This window comes from Schistocerca nitens, chromosome 2 (genome assembly GCF_023898315.1).
Source record: "Schistocerca nitens isolate TAMUIC-IGC-003100 chromosome 2, iqSchNite1.1, whole genome shotgun sequence".
Classification (NCBI taxonomy): Eukaryota; Metazoa; Arthropoda; class Insecta; order Orthoptera; family Acrididae; genus Schistocerca; species Schistocerca nitens.
Window position 1 is genome coordinate 109,338,767 of NC_064615.1, and position 8,786 is coordinate 109,347,552.

The 8,786-nt window shown below is 42.0% G+C and overlaps 1 pseudogene; it reads right to left on the reverse strand.

Moving 5' to 3' along the window:
• Window positions 1–3,588: 3,588 nt before the first annotated feature.
• LOC126237847 (5S ribosomal RNA) lies at window positions 3,589–3,706 on the reverse strand (annotated as a pseudogene).
• Between the last annotated feature and the right edge of the window lie 5,080 nt (window positions 3,707–8,786).

Consider the following 8,786-nt stretch of genomic DNA (forward strand, 5'->3'; position numbering starts at 1 on the left):
CTAACGGCGTTCGGGTCACTGGACGGCATCGAACGCGTCCGCGCCTATCACAACACACCTTCCAGTCACTCAGTACATAAACTCGTCTGTGTAAGTGGTTGCCTCGCACCAGGTTTTAACCCCTACGACCTTAGTACTCTGCACTGTTATTGGATGTGCTCGGACGTGGGTTCCTAGCCCCCATTTTTCCCTCAAGAGATCCTCCACAGCCCTCGAAGTTTGTTGGTATCGTTTTATTACGTCCTGTATAAATTCGATCCCATCATACGACGCTCATAATTTCTTCTCTCATATAAAGTGTAACATTCCCACCAGCATTCTACTGTAGATCCACAGCCGGTCACTAGAAGCCTTCCTAAGAGACAATCTCAATTCCTTCCGAACTGACTATGCAAATGTAGACGAGATGTGGCTCAAATTCAAAGATATAGTAGCAACAGCAATTGAGACATTCATACCTCATAAATTGGTAAGAGATGGAACTGATCCCCCGTGGTACACAAAACAGGTCCGAACTCTGTTGCAGAGGCAACGGAAAAAGCATGCGAAGTTCAGAAGAACGCGAAATCCCGAAGATTGGCTAAAATTTACAGACGCGCGAAATTTGGCACGGACTTCAATGCGAGATGCCTTTAATGGGTTCCACAACGAAAGATTGTGTCGAAATTTGGTAGAAAATCCGAAGAAATTCTGGTCGTATGTAAAGTACACAAGCGGCAAGACGCAGTCAATACCTTCGCTGCGCAGTGCCGATGGTACTGTTACCGACGACTGTGCCGCTAAAGCGGAGTTATTGAACGCATTTTTCCGAAATTCCTTCACCAGGGAAGATTAATGGAATGTTCCAGAATTTGAAACACGAACAGCTGCTAGCATGAGTTTTTTAGAAGTAGATACCTTAGGGGTTGCGAAGCAACTCAAATCGCTTGATACGGGCAAGTCTTCAGGTCCAGATTGTATACCGATTAGGTTCCTTTCAGATTACGCTGATACAATAGCTCCCTACTTAGCACCCATATACAACCACTCGCTCACCGATAGATCCGTACCTACAGACTGGAAAATTGCGCAGGTCGCACCAGTGTTTAAGAAGGGTAGTAGGAGTAATCCATCTAACTACAGACCTATATCATTGACGTCGGTTTGCAGTAGGGTTTTGGAGCATATACTGTATTAAAACATTATGAATCACCTCGAAGGGAACGATCTATTGATACGTAATTAGCACATCGTTCTTGTACAACGCAGCTAGCTCTTTATTCGCACGAAGTAATGGCCGCTATCGACAGGGGGTCTCAAGTTGATTCCGTATTTCTAGATTTCCGGAAAGCTTTTGACACCGTTCCTCACAAGCGAGTTCTAATCAAGCTGCGGGCCTATGGGGTATCGTCTCAGTTGTGCGACTGGATTCGTGATTTCCTGTCAGGAAGGTCGCAGTTCGTAGTAATAGACGGCAAATCATCGAGAAAAACTGAAGTGATCTCAGGTGTTCCCCAGGGAAGCGTCCTGGGACCTCTGCTGTTCCTGATCTATATAAATGACCGGGGTGACAATCTGAGCAGTTCTCTTAGGTTGTGCTGTAATTTACCGTCTAGTAAGGTCATCCGAAGACCAGTATAAGTTGCAAAGCGATTTAGAAAAGATTGCTGTATGGTGTGGCAGGTGGCAGTTGACGCTAAATAACGAAAAGTGTGAGGTGATCCACATGAGTTCCAAAATAAATCCGTTGGAATTCGATTACTCGATAAATAGTACAATTCTCAAAGCTGTCAATTCAACTAAGTACCTGAGTGTTAAAATTACGAACAACTTCAGTTGGAAAGACCACATAGATAATATTGTGGGGAAGGCGAGCCAAAGGTTGCGTTTCATTGGCAGGACACTTAGAAGATGCAACAAGTCCACTAAAGAGACAGCTTACACTACAATCGTTCGTCCTCTGTTAGAATACTGCTGCGCGGTGTGGGATCCTTACCAGGTGGGATTGACGGAGGACATCGAAAGGGTGCAAAAAAGGGCAGCTCGTTTTGTATTATCACGTAATAGGGGAGTGAGTGTGGCAGATATGATATGCGAGTTGGGATGGAAGTCATGAAAGCAAAGACGTTTTTCGTCGCGGCGAGATCTATTTACGAAATTTCAGTCACCAACTTTCTCTTCCGAATGCGAAAATAATTTGTTGAGCCCAACCTACATAGGTAGGAACGATCATCTAAATGAAATAAGAGAAATCAGAGCTCGAACAGAGAGGTTTAGGTGTTCGTTTTTCCCGCGCGCTGTTCGGGAGTGGAATGGTAGAAAGATAGTATGATTGTGGTTCGATGAACCCTCTGCCAAGCACTTAAATGTGAATTGCAATGTAGATGTAGATGTAGATGCCTCCAGAACGATGGCACTTACAGTCTACAAGGTGACGTAGTACCTATGCACAGCCAAACTACTCTGTAAGAAATTCCGCCCTAAATGTTGTCTTAGCACCTCCTTGCCGAATTGCGTATATTTCTAGGGAGGACCTTGGCCCAGTTTGAAATGAGCACTTATTATTCAATATATCCTACATAAGGCCTCACGTCAGCTCCTCTATATTTGCTGTCAAATCTGAATTCACACAAAACTGCTCCGACACCAAATGAAAGGCTTGTTCTGGATACATACATAACCAAACTGAACACAAACTCTTAACCGCCTAATAGTTCTCATGTCACTTCCTATTCGAACACTACTACTTTTCTTTGCAAGTCCCATTGATTACCGCATCCATTTCTTCTGATGCCTCACAGATATACTCACACCCCACCGACAAATAAAGACATGTTATAGACTACTAAATCCAAATAAATGCTGGGACAGGTACTGAAATACATGTCTTACTTCTACACAGTCCATTAATTCCTCTAAGTGCGTTCTCGCTTCCCACGGACGGGGTCCCGAGTTCGATTCCCGGCGGGGTCAGGGATTTTTCCTGCCTCGAGATGACTGGGTGTTGTTGTGTCGTCTTCATCATCATCTTTCATCCCCATTACGGTCCGAGGAAGGCAATGGCGAACCACCTCAACTAGGACCTTGCCTAGTAAGCGGTGCGGGTGTCCCGCATCGTCCCCTACGCTCTGTCAATGAGTATGGGACTTAATCATCATCATCCCAAAAATCTAAGTACAGAGCGAACCACTCTCCCTCTGACACTTTTAAAATAATTGATCAACCTCATTTCCATTACTTCTCACTCCTTTTAGTCCATGAACACAGAGGCATCTCTGTCCTGCCTGTTGCTCCTTGCTTCCAGTACCAATAAGCCACAGAAAGACCTTTACGCATCAATCACAGCACATCAAGAAAATGCTCAAAAATGAATCAACTTTCGCTTTAATAAAAAACGTAACTCCCTCCGAACAGTCCTTGAAGAGCCCAATGGTACCGAGCGGCCGCCTTGTCATCCTCAGCTCACAGGCGTTACTGGATGCAGAGATGGAGGGGCATGTGGTCAGCACACCGCTCTCCCGGCCGTCTGTCGGTTTACGAGACCGGAGCCGCTACTTCTCAGTCAGGCAGCTCCTCAGTTTGCCTCACAAGGGTTGAGTGCACTCCGCTTGCCAACAGCGCTCGGCAGGCCGGATGGTCACCCATCCGAGTCCTAGCCCAGCCCGACAGCGCTTAACTACGGTGATCTGACGGCAACCGGTATTACCACTGCGGCAAGGCCGTTGGCTTCGCTTTTGCATTAACTATGTACACCTGAAAGAAACTCTTTCATTTCTTGAAGTTCTTCCGACTTAACGCGAAGTGATACTTCACACAGGCTAATTTTCTGAGTCGTGGAAAGCCCTTCCGCTTTTTATTAAGTTTGTCTTGGAATTTAGAAAAGTCTCCCAACCCAATCTCTACAAATTTCATTCATAAACACCATAACATGCGTCTGTCCCATTACGTTAACCCAAGACATTTCCGTCTCAACTTTTCTTCACACGCCTAATTCCTGTACCCCACTCTTTGTAGCACTAAATCAAAAATCATTAAGCAGCAGTTTTTTGCATCTTGATATTCAAAAGGCTACAACAAGAAAGGGCGTTCCGGTCTCCTTTTCACATTCAGGATCCATGCATTTCCAATATGCAATGCCTCCCTTATTGCATTTTTTTGTGTCACATCACCCACACTATCTGACCAGAAATAACACCAACTCTTCTATCTTCCATATAACTGGAGGTATGACCAAGAGCCGGCCTGGGTGGCCGAGCGCTTCTAGGCTCTTCAGTCTGGAACCGCGCTACCGTTACGGTCGCAGGTTCGAATCCTACCTCGGGCATGGATGTGTGTGATGTCCTTAGGTTAGTTAGGTTTAAGTAGTTCTAAGCTCTAGGGGATTGATGACCTCAGATGTTAAGTCCCATAGTGCTCAGAGCCATTTGAACCATTTTATGTCCAAGACACTGTTTTCTCTCTTATATATGCTCCACATTGTTGATATGCCCAAATGTCACTTCTCATCCATCTCGTATCCACCTTTCCTACCATCGTCTTACACCTATATTTTTAGCTTCAGGTCCATTTCATCTGGTTCGCCTCCTGGTGTAATCAGATTCACATTAGGGTGAGTCTTTCGTTGACACAGGCAATAATTACCGTACCAACTACCTGCTGTTCCCACTTCACTTCACCATGCCTATTCAGAGACCCCGAAAAAATGTTTTCCAGTAAACTAAAATGGATTTCTTACGTATTAACAATGGAGGTTAAAGCCTACAATAGATTAAACCCCCAATTGGCTGAATATTTGGATTTTGTACATATATTACTCTCCACTCCTACAAAACGTTAATCCAGCCTATCATCTACTTTGTTTATGTCGTGTTATTTTCCGCTCCACCAAAATGCTATAACTCTTACAAACCCTTGAACGTAATGCAACCGGGCCCACATGCTTACGTTCTCCCTAACTGAGCCTGTTACACAATATATTTTTTCGATTGTAAGTCAGTTTATTCTTTTCTTCTTCTTCCTTTCTTCCTAAGCTAGGCCTATTTCCTTCGGTACCCCTCAGGCTAGCTGAGGTGGTCGCACCATCTTTTACTTGGATAAACAATATTTCTTTTACCAGCTGGTAATCTATTTCTTAAGTTTTTCACAATCTTCTGTTCATCCATCCTGTCCATTTATTCGTTCCATTCATGCTTTCTCTTATGTACTCACTCATTAATGGAATCCACTTTACATCCGTTTGCAATGCTTTCACTTCCCTATCTCGCAGTGTCTTCCCTGTAATCCTTCGCAGAATTTCATTTCAGCGGTTTCCAAAAGTCTTTTTGGTTTGAATGTTCCCAGTCTTTTCCAAGCATTGCATGTCGTAACTGATCGCACTACTGTTTTACATATTCTTGGCTCTGCATCTTTTCCTATACGCTTGTTTTTCAAACTAGTATCATTTGAACACCATGCCATTTTATTGCTTTGTTAATTGTTCTCTAACTTCTTTTCCGACATTTGTCCTGCCTGACAGTTCAATATAAAGATGTTTAAGTATAATTACCCATTGAATTTTTCCATCTATTTCCAGTTTGCATCTAAGGGCACCTAAGGGCTAAATTAATTTCTGTCCTCGATTAATTACGAAGTAATCTGAAGCATGAGTTTCGCGGCTTCGTCACAGGCTGTAGTAAAAGCGGAAGAATACCAGACGAAATAACAGCGACCTATATAATCAGACCCCCCCCCCCCCCCATGAACCATGGACGTTGCCGTTGGTGGGGAGGCTTGCGTGCCTTAGCGTTACAGATAGCCGTACCGTAGGTACAGCCACAACGGAGGGGTATCTGTTGAGAGGCCAGACAAACGTGTGGTTCCTGAAGAGGGGTAGCAGTCTTTTCAGTAGTTGCAAGGGCAACAGTCTGGATGATTGACTGATCTGGCCTTGTAACAATAACCAAAACGGCCTTGCTGTGCTGGTACTGCGAACGGCTGAAAGCAAGGGGAAACTACGGCCGTAATTTTTCCCGAGGGCATGCAGCTTTACTGTATGATTTGAAACGTCACTTTTAAACAATTATACACGACTGTGCTTAAACTGACACACAATATTTTGTTAGCGCAACGCAATCAGACTTTCAATAATCTCTACAAGAGAACGGCCCTGACTAACATTAACCTGTACTTTTCACAAATCACTTACCTCACAAAAATCTTGGTTACTCCCCCTACTGCAATACAGCCAGCGCCACTACTGCCAGCTAAATAAAAGATTCAAACTATGGAAGGCACTAACTACTGATAGGGATAGTTAGCAAATGAAAGATATTAATAGAGAACAAACAATGTATTTACCTTGATATATATATATATATATATATATATATATATATATATATATATATATATATATATATATATATAGCAGTTCAAGACAAATTTCAAAACTCCGCCATCTCTCTCCCCACATCCACCACTGCTGGCGGCTCACCTCCAACTGCGCAACGCTACGCGCTGTTCACAGCCAGCTGCCTAACACTACAATGGCGAGTATTACAACAATGCAAAGCAGCCACAGACTGCACACAGCACAGCCAGTGATTTTCATACAGAGGTGGCGTTACCAAAAAAAACCTAAACAGCCTACTTACATAGTCCCCATGCTCCCCACAAAAAGTTTTACAAATTTTTTTGGGCACTGGCCAATACATATTTGTTAAAATTTTTTCACAATTACAATAACAAAGAAATCAAATGCACACACTTATTGATACAATGTTGGTCAAAAGCTAAAATTTTCTCACAGTCCATAAAGACAGTCCTGATCATTCATCACATTGCAGTGTTTTTCTCAAAGTCTGAGGAGTAAAAGAAAATCCACACGGAAGTAGTGGATTTCCATGCAGTCTTGAAGAAGTAGCGTTGTCCTTCCAATGGAAAGAACTTTAAGAGTTATGAAATGTGTGTATATGCGTGAATGTATCACAATGCTGGCGAAAATTTTTTGGACGCTGTTATATTTATAGGATTTTGTTTCTACAGATTTGTAACCCAAATTCTTGACCTGTGAAATATATTTATATGAGACTGTCACTGTAGCGGAAACTGGTGTCATAAATATTTCGGAAAGAAAGTTCAGTGACCACCTGTACGTAATGCGTCGTGGGCACCCAGCTCAGCGGCCAGGTGGGTCAGACGTCTGGAGAAAAAGCCATTATTGCGAGCCCTTTCCAGCGGCACAGGTAGGAAAAAAAAAGAGAGGCCATTATCCTCGCTATTGACGTTCCTTTGTAGAGAGCATCGCAAAAACGACACAGTCGAACTTGAAAACATATGTTGACACTGTGGAGCTCTTAATTTATGATATTTACAGAAATGCCTAATGAAATGACGAGAAATATTTTTACATCTGCACACCTGATTATGACAAGCGTCTTTCTACGAGAGGGGGTACACGCCTACTTTGTGTACTATGTGTGTGGCTAGCACAAGGAGCCCTAGCTAATATGGTATTTGCTTATACAACTTTACACATCGGTACCATATTTCTCTAACACAGAATTACACAGCTATCTGATCATTTAACAGAGAAACAAACATTTTTTTATTACATCAGTGACACATGTTTACGCAATTTCACTGTTGGGTAATTTCACACTTATGAAATTGTATTTTGTCTGTACTTTGTAAACTGTTCATATTTTTTAGGAACCATTGTGATACTATGAGAGCTTTGAATGAGGTATTTGGTATGGGATCATGATTTTTAAAGTACGTTTGAGGTAGATGACACTATTGAAATGAGCAGAGAATTTTTTTAGGTTGTGGTATTATTGCAGAAAGCTACGACGTTTTTCAGATTTGACTGAGGTGTTTTGATGTTATTTTTATGACGACGATGTGTATTATGCTGTTGAGGTATGTTTATGATTAATAAGCTGATGTTATATGAAGAATTTGAGTATGCTATGCATTTGTTAAGATGAAATATTGAAGAAATGTCGATGAATATGTATATGTGTAATAAAGTAAGGAGTAATGAACAGTGGTTAGGGTCTCTGATATGTGAAAAAGGATGTTGGAAACCAAGAATCATACTTTAAGAGTTATGAAATGTGTGTAAATGCGTGAATGTATCACAATGCCGGCGAAAATTTTTTTGGACACTGTTATATTCATAGGATTTTGTTTCTACACATTTGCAACGTAAATTCTCGACCTGTGAAATTTTTATATGAGACTGTCACTGTAGCGGAAACTGCTGTCGTAAATATTTCCGTAAGAAAGTTAAGTGACCACCTGCACGTGCGTCGTCGGCACACAGCTGTGTCAGACACCTGGAGAACAAGCCATTAGGGTGTTCCTTTCCGGAAGCACAGGTAGAAAAAAAAAGGGAGGCCTTTATCCTCGCGTTTGACATACCTTTGTAGAAAGCACCGCAAACACGACACGCTTACATCTGCACACCTGATTATGACAAGCGTCTTTCTCTAGAATTGAGGGAATTTTACTGCGTTATGAAATGCCATATGGCTAATGAATGATGTTTCATGCCATCCTTTGTACATATTTGCTCATTTTCTTCAATATCTAGTTTCTAGCTGCACTGCAGCATTGGTTAAAATAAAATTTAATATATGTACTAATATAGTTATTTTATGCCTACATATCCAGTCAATAAGAAATTTATGATTTACTTCCAAGAAAACGAGGGCACATAAATAGACATTTCCATTCACAGGAATTGCATAAATAATTTCTTTACGATTTGGTAACTTATCTGCTAGTGTAAGTTCTCGTGATGCATCACTCTAGTGTTAAGATGT